The 14,834-nt window shown below is 44.7% G+C and overlaps 2 long non-coding RNA genes across 2 annotated transcripts; one reads left to right on the top strand and one right to left on the bottom strand.

Annotated features, from left to right (window-relative positions):
* Nucleotides 1–1,745: 1,745 nt before the first annotated feature.
* On the bottom strand, nt 1,746–9,328 carry LOC120596076 (uncharacterized). Its single transcript, XR_005651078.1, has 2 exons — nt 8,891–9,328; nt 1,746–2,530 (listed from the first exon to the last, which is right to left on the bottom strand). It is a non-coding gene; the product is annotated as an uncharacterized LOC120596076 (long non-coding RNA).
* Nucleotides 9,329–9,555: 227 nt separating this feature from the next.
* Nucleotides 9,556–13,255, top strand: LOC120596077 (uncharacterized). The gene is made up of 2 exons (XR_005651079.1): nt 9,556–9,754; nt 13,067–13,255. It is a non-coding gene; the product is annotated as an uncharacterized LOC120596077 (long non-coding RNA).
* The last annotated feature ends 1,579 nt before the right edge of the window (nt 13,256–14,834 follow it).

The raw sequence follows: 14,834 nt of genomic DNA, 5'->3' as shown, positions 1-14,834 counted from the left end.
GCCTCTGTGGTCCAGAAGGAAGCCTAATAATTGGTCTTTAATAATATAGTAGTCCTCCCTTATCCAAGGGGGGTACATTTCAAGATCCCCAGTGGATGCCTGAACTGTGGATAGTATTGAATCCTATATACACTATATTTTTTCTTATACATACATACCTAAGATAAAGTTTAACCTATAAATTAGGCATAATAAGAGATTAACAGCAATAACTCATAATAAAAAAGAACAATTATAACAATATGTTGTAATAAAAGTTCTGTGAATGTGGTCTCTTTCTCTCTCGAAACATCCTATTGTACTGTATTCACCTTTTCACTTCAAGGAAGTCCTCTACAGCTTCTCTTTGGCATATCCGGATTGACAGCATCACTACTCTTGTGCTTTGGGGCCATTGTTCAGTAAAATAAGGGTTACCTGAACACAAGCACCGCAATACCTCACAGTGATCTGATAACTGAGGTGGCTACTAGGTGACTAAGGGGGGCGTGGAGCATATACAACGGGAATCCTTGGACAAAGAGATGATGCACATCCCAAGCAAGACAGTGTGAGATTTTATCACGCTGCTCGGAATGGCACATAATTTAAAATTTATGAATTGCTTATTTCTGGAATTTTCCATTTTAACATTTTTGGACCACTGTTGACTGTAACTGAAACCACGGAAAGTGAAAAGGCAGATAAGGGAGTACTGTGTATTGGGCATCCCCTCCCCTTACCATGGCTCAGCTCCACCTATGGCACCTGCGAAACTCACTCCTGGAAAGATCTTTATTCTTCTCAAATGCCCATGTGTATTCATCACCTGTTTGTGTATTCATTCACCCAGTATATGTGGAGCACCTACTGGATGCCAGATGTTCTGGGAGCTGGGAATAGGCAGGGAACAAGCTGAACCTGACTTATTAGCGAGAGAACGGTTATAGCCTGTGGTCTGGACTTGAATCCCAGTTCTGCAACTTCTTTGTGCTGAGTCCTGGCTCAGCCTCCAACTTGTTGTGACCTCAGGTAAGTTACTAAATCTCTCATTGTCTCAGTTTTCTCATCTGTAAGATGGGGAACCTAACAGTACCTGCCACAGGGATTAAGCAGATCAATACATGTAAAGTCTCTGGCACTAGATAAGCATTCAGTGTCAGCTATTATTATTACATGGTTCACATTTTAGTGGGGAGACAGATCCAATTACACAATTAATTATTTAATTATAAAGTGATAAATATCCTGAAGGAGCAGCACAGTCTGGAGGTGAGGGAAGGTTCCCAAGAGCAAGGGACCCACTGAGCTGAGTTAGGGCTGGCTGAGTTAGGGCTGGCCAGGCAAAGCATGAGGCAGGAAGGAGCATTGGAGGCAGAGGGGTCTCCAGACCCTCAGGCAGAAGGAGGTGCTGAGAGGTCTGCGTTTCTATAACTTCACCTCTTTGGACCCTCAAAACGGTGCTGAGAAGTAAGTCAGGCAGATGCTCTGTCCCCATTTTCCAGAACGGGCACTGAGGCCCAGAGAGGAACAGCTAAGTCGTTAGCTGGTCAGTGACCAAGCCTCCTGGTTGATGCTGTGCCCCCATTGATCCAGGGGGCTGGAAGGGACACAAGCCTGAGAAAAGGCTTTTGTCCCTTTGCCCGCTGGGGTGGGAGCAGCAGGAGTGGAGGCTGCAGCTGGCCACCAGCAGCTGTGGCAGCCAGAGCTGCATTCCTTCCCCTGCCAGCAGAGCAAGTCCAGGCTCATGGCAGAAGCCCGAAACGTTTTTTTTTTTTTTTTTAAAAAGCACTTTAGTCAACATTAAGTCGTGATTTCTAACAGACACAGCTCCAAACTGTCCTCCCTAACTCTGGGTCTCTCCAACTCCCCAGAGTAAGCCCCTAGGCAGCCAAGTTTCTGGGAAAGGGTATGAGGCCCTGACTTGGAGCCCAAAGACTTTGTGTTGAGCCCTGGCTCAGTTTCCAATTTGCTGTGTGATATCAGGCTGGTCACCAGCCCTCTCTGGGCCTGAGTGTCCTCTGCAAAATAGGGAACGTTGGATGACAGCAGGTGGGTGGGTGGGGGCGGGCAGCAACCGGATCCAGCTAGCTGCAGCAGCTTATTGCCCTTCAAGTTTGAGGCACTGGGGCCTCAGGGGTCCGGAAGCTAGGGACAGGCAGCCTTTCATCTCTGCTGGCCCAGGGTCGCTGCAGGTTGGCAGGCCCCACATCCCGAGATCGCATTTCAGGCTGGAAGGGGCCTTCCTGTGACCTCAACCGGCCAGCCCTGCCCCTGCCCCCCTCCTCTCCATTCTCACCAGAAGGAAGCAGGCAGCATCCCGTCCAAGGTCACTGGCCAACAAGTGGCTGTCCTTCGGCCTGCCCTTCCCTCCCACCCAAGCCAGCCTCCACCAGACTCCCACTGTAAAGCCTCAGGTCTCTTGGGCCATTAGGAATCTGCCAGTCGAGGCGTGGTCTTTTTCCTTTCTCTCGTTTCTTGGCTTGTTTTCCCGGTTCTCCAACAGCCGCCTCCTGCAAAAGCCTCGGGGTGCGTGTACAGGAACATTTTTCTTTAAAAAAAAAAAGAGAGAGAGAGAAAGAAAGAGAAATGCAGTCACGGTTTGGGTAAAAAAGCAACCAACTCCTTAATCCTTCCCTATAACCTCTGGCTCCTCAGCCGCGTTGGCTCCAGCCACTAGGAAGGAAGGCCCTGCTGGGGTGAGAGGTCTGGGCTTGTCTCCTCACCCGCCCCCTCCTCACCCGCCTCTGCTCTCCTTCAGGGTTTGGTCTGACTTCCGGAGCCAGGAGAAGACAAGCTACAGGGCTTAATAAGGCTGAGAAACCATGGGGTGCTAAAGGGGTTGGCTGGGGCCTCTGCCCCTCTGCCCACTTGGCCACCTCCTAAGGAGGTTACAAGATCAGGATTTTCACCCCTAACCCATTGCCTCTACTCCTACTTTCATTCCTTTATTCTTCTGTCTTATGAATCATTGGACTCTCCACGGCAAGTTCCCTGAGCACCACCTCCTATCTCGCCACTTCATTGTCCAGCACAGGGCTTGGCCTTCTTTTTGTGAAAGTCATACACTTTTACACTCCAAGCCTTTATCCATTCAGACACCTCTGTAGGGGTGGCACTCAATGTCTCTGTCACATCTTGCTCTGGTTTGCAGAACCCTTAATTATCTGTTGCAGCCCCAGCACCTGGGTCAGTGCTTGAAACATAGGTATGTGACGTGTCTTGAATGAATGGATTCAAATCATAAGTAGATCTCTAGAAATATTTCAGAGTGACCTCACAAAAAGGGACATTTGATTATGTTGCATCCTAGTTAAAACCCTTCTGCGCCTCCTCAGCACCCTTAGAATCTAGTCTAATTCTCCATCCCTACCTCTTTACACTCACTAGCCCTTGTCAAAAGATCCCAGCCCCCCATTCTTTTCTCTTGCCTCTAGGCCTTTGCTACTAAAATTCCCTCTGCCTACCACACCCTTCTCCACTTCTAAACTGGCTGAGTCCCTCTGGCCTGTCAACTTGTTAGATTACTCAATGAGCAGAACAAGCATGCCCAGCAAAGCAGGGGCTCTAAGAACATTATTCTTAAAAAAATAATTTGATATTTGATAATTTTTAAAAAAAATCATTGAAATAGTGTTCATGGGAAAAATAAGAGTTTCTTACTTTTATTTTATAGTTAGTATTGTTTTTATGTTGAATTTATATGTGCGCTAGGGTGGCGGTAGACAATCTCGCTCTAAACTTTAAGTCTCAGCGTTGACACCAACTACTACTTCAGGAAGCCTTTGCTGAATCCTCAAGAGGTTTAGATCTGTTGTTGGAAGTCCCAAAGCCCCTCTGGATTTTTTTAATATTGATATTTTTGATTTACTTGTTGCTTTCCATCACCCCACGCCAAGTCTGTAAGCTCCCTGAGGGCTCAGTTCATAGCTTTCCACCTCTGAATCTGCAACGCCCCGTACAGGGCCTGGCATGGAAGAACCCAAGACATATTACTCTCTAGTCTTAACTTATTCAGTCCCCTTTGCAGGATCCACACCACACATCATATTCTATGTTCCCACTTCATAATTCTAGCTGAAGAACTCCTGCTCACCCTTCAAAAACCCATTCAAATGACCTCTCTCCTGTAGGCCTGACCCAATTCTCCAGTTAAGTTCCATGCTCTGCTGCAATTGGTGTCTCTGTCTTTTATTGTAATTTTTATGTGTGTGTATTTTCCCTCACCAGATTGGGAGCTACTGGAGGGCAGAGATTGGGTGGATTGATCCTTGGGTCCCTAGTGCCCTGCATAGGCCTGGCCAGAGCAGATAGCAATATATGCCTGTTAAATGAATAGACTAAAAGATTTCAAAAGGAGGAAAAATAGAGCCAGGATTTTGAAGGTGAGAGGAAAGAGAATAACATGTACTTACTTACGGCATAGAGTTAGTACAGATAAAAACAAATAATATTAACAATAATCGTGACTATCACTGAGCACACCATAGTGTGGTAGGTGAGAACAAAGATTATGCTCTGCCTCTTACTAGCTGTGTGACTGTGGGCTAGTTATATCATCTCTCCGTGCCTCAGTTTTGTCATCTGTAAAATGGGGATAGTAATGGTATCTACCTTATCAGAAATTAAATAGGCTAATCTATGTAAGGTGCTGAGAGCTGTGGCAGGCACACCTGGGCCCTGTGTGTCTTTGTTATTATTGCTATCATCTCCATTGCTGAGCACTTTGGTAGTGCCAGGCACTTTCATCCGGCATCTCACTTAGTCCGCACAGCAGCCTGAGAGGCAGGGATTGTTGTGTCCTTTTACAAAGAAATGAGGTATAAGCAGGCCAAAGAGCTTGCTAAGGCCACTCACTGGGTAAGTGGCAGGAATGGGATTTGAACCTTGGTCTCTCTGGCCTGCTGCCCACCCACGTTCCTTGACTGTGGCACCTGCCTGCAAGAAGAGTGGGAGATGAGAAGATGGTACAGTGGGAAGGCTTCACTGAGCTGGGGCCTTGGGAGCAGAGCAGCAGGCGTTTTTTCTAGAGCTTTCATTTCCGTCTGCCTCTTCTGAGCAGGTGAAAAACCCCACAGAGGGCCCTTCACTGAATCCTCCCCCTTTTCCTCCCGCTCCCAGCACTGCCTCATCCCCATGCTGGGAGGGGGGAGGTCAGGCATGCAGCGTGGGGGATGCAGGGGAGGGGAGCGAGGAGGTGGGGGAGCATCATTCCAGATCCTTTCCCTTTAGCAACCCCCTCTTCCCCATCAAAGGCACTCCAGGAGGAGAGAGCATTCCAGGTGGAAGGAATGGCAAATGCAAAGGCTGTGGATTAAGGATGTGGAGGCGGGGAAAGCCTGCAAGCTTGGCTGGAACCGAGGTTGGGGCCCCCTGGGATTGCTCAGTGCAGGAAAAACTTGTTGAAGCAGAGAAGGAGAAGAACAGAGACGAAGAGACCGAGAGAGACAGAGGGCAGCCGAGAGACAGAGACAGAGAGACAGGGGAGACAGAGACACAGACAGACAGACAGACAGATACAGACAGACAGAGACAGAGACAGAGAGAACTGAGAATGCCAGAGGTAGGGGAGTGGCTGGAGATCATTCTAGGCTCAGAGCATAGTGCTCTCCACTCTCTTCCCCTCAGATAGGGGTGGCATGGAGGAGTCAGGGTGATTCTTCTTGATTCTTCTCCTTTGCCTCTCCTCCTAGAACCTCTCATCAGGCTGCACTCTGCCAGCTCTGTATCAGACATTGGCTCATGGCTTTTTATGCATTCGAGTGTTTTCTTTCCAGTTCTATAAGATCAGTATTATTGCTCCATTTTATAGATAAGAAAACTGAGGCTCAGCCAGGTTAGATAACTTGCCCAAGGTCACACAGGGTATAAAAGGCAGATTTGGGACTCAAACCCAGGACTGTTTCCAGAAATGGCCATTTTGCCTTTTATACTGGTTTAGGCTGCTTTCCCAGAGTGCTTGCCATCCCCACAGCAAGAGAGAGAGGAATACTTGTGCTGATGGTACATGCGGGACTTATTTCTTCTGCTCCTCACAACAGTGCTGTAGGCAGAGAGTTATCATCCCTATTTCATAGATAACGAAATTGAGGCTCAGAGAGGGGATGTGACCTGATCAAGATTACAGAGCCATTAAGTGGCACAGTTGGGACTCAGACTCAGTTTTGGTGACTGTATATGTCTTTTTGCTCCCCCTGGCAGAGGAAGAGGGTGTGTTTCTTGCTCTTAGTCTCAGGGAACAGGCAAGAGTTGGTGGGAAAGGAATGAGGCTTGGCCTTAGGAACCGGAACCTGGAGACTTGCTACAGGCAGTGAATAATTTCATTCCCCCAGGTGATAACTCTTACTCCTTGGGTAGAAGAGGGAGGGCTTGCCCTCAGGAGCAGCAAACCCTTTCAAGTTCCTGACTGAGTTTAAATTCCAGCTGTGCTGCTTCCTGACTGGGTGGCTTTGAGCAAGTCACATAACCTCTCTGTTTCCTTTATCTCATTTGTAAAATGATAATAATAGGATCTAACTTGTAGGACTGCTATGTGGATTTATGAGTTAATGCATATACAGCACTTGGCACATGGCTGGCACATAATCAAGAGTCAATATTAGTGCTTATTTGTACAGCACCATCCCCTCTGAAAGCAGTTTGTCTATCTCCACTGCCTAAAAAGAGAAACTAAGACTCCTATTGCCCGACAACCTTCAAGCAAAGCCCCAGAATTTTACCTGGCACAGGTAGTAACTACTGGTATCAATAATAATAATTATTAAAATTAATATTCAACAACTGCTTACTCTGTACCAATCACTGTGCTAAGTGCTTCACGTTTATTGTCTCATTAATCTTCACAGCTCTGAGAAATAGAAACAATTACGATCCCCATGTTATGGACAGGGAAACTGAGGCTCAGTCAGGTGAAGATACTTGCCCAAGGTCACACAGCTAGGAAGTGGTATAACTGTGTTTTAACCCAGGCTTCCCTAGTTCCAAAGTCTTCTATGACAATTAAAGTCAGATGACAATTTGCCTAGTGCATAGATGTTTGCATCAGCTCTCTCCCAAATGTATCTGCCGAATCTGCTGCCTCAGGTTCACCTCCCTCTATTCTAGGAAGACCAAGTACCATTTATGGAGTGCCTTCTATGTGCCAGAATCCTTTATACACACTTTTACATTGAATCCTCATCTCTACCTTATGACCCGCTATCATTATGCCCATTTCTCAGAAGACTAGGTGAGGCACAGAGAGGTGTGATGACTACTCAAGGTCACATAGTCTGAAGTACAAGGGCAGAGCCAAGATTCAAATCCTGGTGGGTTGGCCTCAAGGTGTGCACTCTTTCAGGGACTATCAGAAAAGTAAAGAGACCCTTGGAGAATAGCCCCACTTTCAAAGCAAGTTTCCTTCCCCTGTAACACCTCATTTGTTTAGGCCCCAGTGAGATGTCCTCCCTCCCCACTGCCACTATCTCCCATTGGCCTAGATGCCTTCCACACCCTTTCCCTTGGTCTGCAACACTTCTCCCAACTACCTGATGCCTCCTTAATCCCCACTCATAGACTCACTGGAGACATCCTCTTCAGGAAGCCTCCTGTGACCCCACCTCCACCCCCTGACATACACTCTCATAAACACATTGTACTTTGCCTTCTTGTTCCTTATCACAGTTTCTAACTGTATTTTGATTCATCTGATCATTTGTTTAACGACTTACTTCCTTATCAAACTCTAAGCTCCATGAGGGTCTGAGTCTGTTTTAGTCACCGTTGTAGCTGCACTATTGGCAGGCTGCCCTACACATGGTTGGAGCTTATAATTTTTTTATTAAATAGATGAATCCATGAATGAATAAATAGTTACTGGATATTTTCACACATGACTCATTAATTCCACAATTTAGTCACTGAATTCTCACAACTGCACTGTTGTCCCTATTTTAGAGAAGACGTAGGTGAGGCTCAGAATGCTAGAAAGTGGTGGAGCTTGAATTTAATCTCAGGTCAGTCTGACCCCAAAGCCACTGACCTCTGCATAGCACCTGTTGCCTCCCAGCACCCAATGGCCACAGTCGGGATTTAAATAAGAATTGGTCATCAGACCGCATGTCCCAATTTGAGCCTGGAGGTCACGGACTCAGCCAGCACTGGGGCCATGGGCGCCACCCACTTAGTGGTCTTTGCCCTTCTAAAGTCTTAGGCTGCTCCCCCTCCCATTCCTCTCTCGGCTTCCTTTCTTTCCAGAGAGGGAAAAGGACTAAAATTTACAGCCAAGGCAGCCCTTCTGCAAATAGCAATCCTGCAGTGAAAAGAGCCCTGCTCTGAAGGCAGAGAGACCTGGATTGAAGTCCTTGCATGGAGGCTGCCCTGCTGAGGGCCCACAATGGCATCACTGCCTCTCTAGGAGCTTCTGTGTCCTCATTTGGGATTCTGTCTGGATTGCTGACCCACCTGTCATCTTACTCACTTTATGATTCCTAGGACACCATAAAGAGCTCAGGTACATCTCTATGGTTAGTTTTCCCCTGAAACCTTAGAGATTAACAATAACTGGGGTGTGGCTTGTGCCTGACTATGGTGACCAGAGAGATGGGAAACTGGCCCGACACCCTCAAGATGCTCTCTGGAATGCTAAGGGGTTGCGGGAGGTAAGCATTTCTCAGGGTACACCAGGCCTGGAAGGGAGACATACAGAAATGGAAGCCAAAAGATACAGGTTTGAGTCTCAAGGTTGTTTCAGATTCTCAGGGTGACCCAGGGTAGATCATGGAGTTTTCAGTTTTCTCTTCTGTAAAACGGGGGCAATATCTGCCTTAGAGTTGCTCTAGAGACCTAAATGAGGTATCTTTGCTAACTTGAGAATTTGTCACATTGATATCCAGCTGCAGCCTTTCATAATCAACAAGACACAAATAGTCACTCATGTATGAATTTTAATCAAACACTCCAGGACGTGAGGTAGACAAGACCGCTCCTATTTCGCAGAAGGACAAACTAAGCCCCAGATAAATTCAGGGAGTTATCTGCACTCGCAGAGTGAGGTGGAGGCTGAACTAGGGTCCAGTTTACCTGACTCTGGACTGTCAGAACCATCTCCCAGTCCCAGGACCCCAGGCTCCGCCCGGGACTGGAACCTTCTGCGGCGGGCCATAGCTTGTGACTCACTCTCTCCACCCTACTTTCGGCCCGGCCAGAGACCGGGAGGGAAGGGACAAAACTACCCGCAACTTAAGGGGTGTCCACAGCAAGTTCATGGGCTTGGCCCTCGCCCTTCCAACAAAAATACTAGTTATTTGCACTTTAACAATAATTCTTCTTCTTTAAATACACTTTGCACGAGTTTTTACACTTTCTTAGGTGTAATTTTCCTACCTTGAATTTAGAAGTTGATTTAGTTTAACCTCCACCCCCTTTTCACTTGGTTTTCCCCCTTGCTGTTTACTCCGATTGCGGAAGTCACTCGGGTGGAGCTCCCGGGACAGTACCCTTGAGTACGTCTTTTGCGTAGCTATTTAACTGGCATTTCACTCAGGCCAATGGAATGCCCGAAAGCCCCAGGCGGGTGGGGCAGAGAGCCAATCAGAGCCACTGGTGGGGTGTGGCTGCGTCCCAGGGCGGGGAATCGCGTAATGGCGGACGCAGGCAGGGCGAGCGCGGCTGGGGGCGTAGCGCGCTGAGGGGGGTCCGGCAGTGTGGCAGCCCGCGAGGCGGCCCGCGGGAACAGACCCTGGGTGGAGACGGCCGGCCGGCCCGTCCGTCGCTGCGGGCGACTGCGTGAGACCAGGTGAGCAACAAGTCCCTGCGAGCGGGCCGCGCCGTGAGGCGCCGGGCCCGGCCAGGTTGCCCCTCCCGAGCCGCGCAGGGTCCTGCGGGAGTGGGTGCCGCACCTCCTTCCCGGTACCGGCAGAGGCCAGACGAGCGGTCAGCGCAGGGTGGCGTCTTACTCTCCACTCCCCAGGGGGAATGTGTCCTGGAGATCCCCTTGGGGACTGAAGAGGCCCGCGAGTCTGTGAGGTTTCGAAATTGCCCTAACTTGATCCGTCTCTGCAACCAGATCGCTGTGTGACCTTGGGCAAGTCACTTCCCTGTCTGGGCCTCAGTTTCTCCATTTGTAAAGCGAAGGTTTTGCAGGCAGATGTACATGAGTTGGAGCCTAGATTGTTGTTTGAGATCTTGGACAAGTTCTTCCCCAGGCGGAGCCTCGGTTTCCATCTTTGGGTCATTAAGGACTTGATGTGCTCTTTGAGACCCCTGGTCTGCTAAGTTGCAGAGTGGTGGTGGGACTGTATGTATGTGTGCATTCCTACGTGTACAGGACGGTACTGCAGAATAAGGAAGAGAAAGGTACGTATGTGTACAGGATGGTAACTGTAGAGTAAGGAAAGCTGGCGAAAGGGGCCCTTCCACGAATGCTTTGGGTGGACCCAAACAATTTATGGCGTTCCTGCTATGTGCCAGACCTCGTTTAGGCATATTTTCCGATTTAATTATTACAGTTAACCCTTAAGATTTACACATGAGGAACTAAGTTTCAGAGGAGTTAAGTAACTTTCCCAAGGTCACACAGTAAGAAGTAAGGTACAGAGCTTACCAAGGATAAATTGTTTCCTTTGAGACTCACTGGGCAAGGGGGAAGTCACTGTCCACTTACAAGAAGTTTGCTTTGTCACAAATTGGAGCGGTCTGGTCTCAGACATTTGATTTGACTTCTGGCATGGAGACAGGTGGAGTCTTGATCTCTGGATGGTTAATTATAAGAACACCCTCCTTGTTCTTCCTGTGAGTTAGAAAAGACCATTACTAAATTGTAAAAGTCACTTTGAAATGTATCAGAACCTCAAAGAGTTCATTCAGTTTGAATCCTGGGTGGCCCATAGAAGAAAGTCCACCAACTATTGGTGTATAGACTTGACTCTTAGTTTAGAGTGGTGCCAGCCCAGTAACTCTTTTCTCTTCCCTATGAAGGCCAGGTTTTCTTGGGATGGGAGAAATTTCTCATTTGTTAGTTCAAATTATTTTTGGATTCCTGGCGTGAAAGGTTCAATAGCCTACCTCTGATTAAGCATAATGTTTCTTTCTTTCTTCTCCTGTTATCTGACTTCCAGATGAGTGATGATTGTGGATCTGGAATGGGAGATATTTGGGTACTTTAAATTGCAGCCCTTAATTTCCAAGCCTCAGAGTTTTTGGTTAATTAAAATGGTAGAACCCGCAGTGTGTATTGTTCTCATATGTCAATGGTAGGGAAGAAAATTGGAGGAGGAAGTAGCTGAGAAAGAGGGCGTTTCTTAGTAGAGGAGCCAATATGTATTTCTTTGTTTGAAATTCTAAAACCAGAAAGCAGCAACTGAAGGAGGAAGGAAGGAAAGAACTGTGAAACTCTTCTTCCCGTTCAAATAACTTTAAGAGCTATTTCTGTTGCTGTCCTTGTCCCAAGCTCTGCTTTCACAGAAATAGTCAATTGTAATTTGTTCAGTGTTCAGAATTTGTATTCTAGAATGAAATAATTAAAAATTTTAAACCTTCTGAGATAAACTTTTTAAAAATCAGAACATTTTACTGGGTACATTATCAATGGATGATTCTTTTTTCTCAACATAAATACCAATTGCAGTCTTTAGGTCTATTTTAACTGATTTAAATTAGTGGACTTCAACTTAAGATGAATTGATTTAGATATCAGATGATGCAAATGTCACCATTACTTGAAAAACACATAATGGTGTGTTAGGTTTTTGACATTTGTTGTCTTTTTTTATTTTTTAATGCTTTATTTTATAGGATGTATATTGTGAGTAGTTGTTAAGACATTGAATTTATTGCATATGAAGGTCTACCCTCATTCTCAGTATTGGTTATATTTTCTGTATGTAAGATTTAGTCCCTTGTGGCCAGAAAAAAAAAAAAATTCTTGAGGCCAGAGGTGTTTCTAAATTTAGAATTTATTAGATTTTAGAAATGGAATAATGGGCAGAAGATCTGAATAGGTATTTCTCCAAAGAGGACATATAGCCAGTAGACATGAAAAGATGCTCAGCGTCACTAATCATCAGAGAAATGCAAATTAAAACCATAACGAGATATCACCTCATACCTGGCAGAATGGCCATCATCCATAAATCAAGAAACAAGTGTTGGTGAGGATGTGGAAAAAAGGGAACCCTTGGTGGGATTGCAAAGTGATATAGCCACTATGGAAAACAGTTTGGAGGTTCCTCAAAAAATTAAAAATAGAACTACCTTATGACCCAGCAATTTCCACTTCTGAGTATTTATCCAAAGAAAATCAAAACACTGATTCAAAAAGGTATATGCACCCCTATGTTCACTGCAGCGCTATTTACTATAGCCAAGGTATAGTAGCAACCTAAGTGTCTATCAATAGACGATTGGATAAAGAAGTTTGGTAGATATATACAATGGAATATTACTCGGCCATAAAAAATGAAATCTTATCATTTGCAATGACTTGGATGGGCCTACAGGATATTATGCTAAGTGAAATAAGTCAGACAGAGAAAGACAAATATTATATGATTTCACTTATATATGGAATCTAAGGAACAAAATAAATGAACAAACAAAATGAAAACAGAGTCATAGATACAGAAAACAAACTAGTGATTGCTAGATGGGAGGGGTGTTTTGGAGCTGGGTGAAAAAGGTGAAGGGATTAAAAAGTACAAATTAGTTACAAGATAGTCATGGGGACATGAAGTACAGCATAGGGAATATAGTCAATAATATTGTAATGGCTATCTATAGTGCCAGGTGGGTACTGGAGTAATTGGGGGGATCACTTCATAAATTATATAAATGTCTAACCACTGTGGTATATACCTGAAGCTAATATAATTTTTTTTTTTTTTTTTAAAAAAAGGAAGAAAAAGAAATGGAATATGGTGCATGTACTGTGGTTATGTAACACCCCAGGGAGGTGTAGGGCAGCACCTTGTAATCAAACACATTACTATTTCTGTAGTAAAATGTCAGAATGTTCACACCAACTGGGATAAATAAATACTATAAATAGCCTCATGTCATTTTACATCAGGTTTTGCTGCCAAATGAATAATGAAAAACTTGTTTTTTGCAGCCTTTTGGATTTTGGAATTGAAGTTAAGGGATTGTGGACCTCTGTGGATAAAACTTATATGATGACAAGAACAATTGCAAAGAAAAGTATTGTACACCAAGCTAATTTCGAAGTCCTGGGTCCTAAAAGCAATATTACAAAGAAGACACTTTTTTTGTTTCTTTCATGTAACACTCTTATTCTAATTAATATGTGTCAGTGTGCATTTTTCCTCAAGTACCAAAATTTACCTTTTAATACCATATGGTCCCTGTTTTAGATGTTTGACTGACATCCTACTCTTTTTAAAATCATAATTTATAGTGTCTTGTGCTCATCACTATTTGTATAGTAGTTAAGAGAATTGTACCTTTTACCATGTAATTCAGAGAAAGACTCATCAGGTTGAGGATCTGTAGATTCATGTTTGCAGAATTTAAAGCTGCTGCTGTTCTCTTTGGGATGGTCTTTAGTATGAGGTCATTGCTGCTGGATGGGAATTAGGTCAGAAATTTTTTAAATTTATGAAGCCTCCATAATTTGCACATCTTGGTGAGGAGTTTACTAAAATATACTTAATTTAGAATATTTTTATTTTAAGCATATTGTATATGAAAAACTCGAGTTTACCAGCTTTATGAATTTGGGTGATTTCTTTAAATGGCCAAGGACTTCTAGGAGTAAATTTACAAAAACTCAGTCTACTCTTTACTTTCCTTGGACACTTCAGCTAGAGAATGAGGTGACTGGTATTGTTGGAAGTTAAAGATTTATTTCTTCTCTTTAAAAGAAGCCCCATGACAGCATGAATTGGAAAGATTCTGGCCTTTAGGATACTACATAGCCATCTGATTTGAGCGCCTCAGTTCATCTTCCTACTTGGAGTGTCTCCATAGTTTCTGAGAATGGTACTTTCACTGTCTGGGAGATAAAAAGAGTGTGGAAAAATGTATCAGGAGTTGCAAGTGGAGTCGGTGTGTGACTGGACTAGGGAATAATAAACAGTTCTTATCCAGGCTACCCCAGTTTCTTCTGTTTAATAAATGCAGATGATATTATAAAAGGATTACAAATTAGTGGACTAACATCCAATCCAAGTCACTCAGTTGTGATTGTGGATCTGCTCTTCAAGACAGGAATTTCTTTTATATTCCATAATGCCGAAAGGCCAAGGCATCAAACTTGTCTTGCATCATTTACCATTTAAAAATATTCATATCTGGCCTGGGAGTTCTGATGTCAATGCACAGCCAGGGCTGAGAACCATTGACATAAGCACACATCTATAGGTGCTTGTAGGTGCTCAGTAAATACATGTTGATTGATTTGCTGTTGGTCTGGGCATGAATTGGGTAGGGTGGAAGAGGCCCCTGATTTTTTCATAAAGTAAATTAGCTTTCCAAGATACTAACATACATGTAGCAGTTAGCAAATTTGGACCCATAGACAGTTCATTGCTAGCTATTCCGCTAGCATCACCATCCTGATTTTTTGACCTAGGCAGGATTAGTCTGTGTCAACAGGCAACTCAAAGTTTTATTTACTCCTTGGGTGGTGGCCTTACTGCCTAAGATTGATTAGAATGACAATTGCTAAATTGGGAATAGGTAGAAGTGCAAGAATCATTGGGGATTCTGGTGAGGGAAGTGGACTGCTAAGCACCCATGATGCCAAGGGTAGAAATGGACAGTTGTAATTTGACTGGGTCTCCAACATATAGCACGATACATGGAACATAATTGATGTTCCATAACTTTTTGTTGATGGAAGAAATGAACAGCTCTTTGTT

Source organism: Pteropus medius, unplaced genomic scaffold, assembly GCF_902729225.1.
Source record: "Pteropus medius unplaced genomic scaffold, Ma_sr-lr_union100, whole genome shotgun sequence".
NCBI classification, from domain to species: Eukaryota; Metazoa; Chordata; class Mammalia; order Chiroptera; family Pteropodidae; genus Pteropus; species Pteropus medius.
This window is presented reverse-complemented; position numbering and strand designations above follow the sequence as displayed.